Source organism: Etheostoma spectabile, chromosome 1, assembly GCF_008692095.1.
Source record: "Etheostoma spectabile isolate EspeVRDwgs_2016 chromosome 1, UIUC_Espe_1.0, whole genome shotgun sequence".
In the NCBI taxonomy this organism is placed as follows: domain Eukaryota; kingdom Metazoa; phylum Chordata; class Actinopteri; order Perciformes; family Percidae; genus Etheostoma; species Etheostoma spectabile.
The window spans coordinates 31,721,968-31,722,412 of NC_045733.1; positions in this window are offsets into that span (position 1 = coordinate 31,721,968).

Genomic DNA, 445 nt, shown 5'->3' on the forward strand with positions numbered 1-445 from the left:
CTCAGTTTATCCTTCAGCTCCTGAGCTCGAGCACTCTCCTTCTCCAGATCGCTCTCCAGCGTCACGTTGGTGGTCTTACCTACCACGAGCATCTGTCTCTCTTCTTGAAGCTGCAACTTCTGAGTTGCCACAATGTTGTTAAGGGTCTGCTTCTCTCCCTTCACCTGCTTTATTTCAACTTTCAGATCTTCAGTAATGAAGGTCTGCAGGTCCAGAGCTTCCTTCATCTCGCTCAATTGGACCCTCAGCTCCTGACCTTGAGCCCTCTCCATCTCCAGAAAGCTCTCCAACTCCAACTCCACGTTCGTCTTACTTACCTTCAGCGTCTGTCTCTCTTTACGAAACTCGATCTTCTGAGTTTCCACTTCCTTTTTCAGGGCCTCCTTCTCTCCCTTGATCTGCTCCAGTTCGACCTTCAGGTCTTCAGAAATGAAGGTCTGCCGGT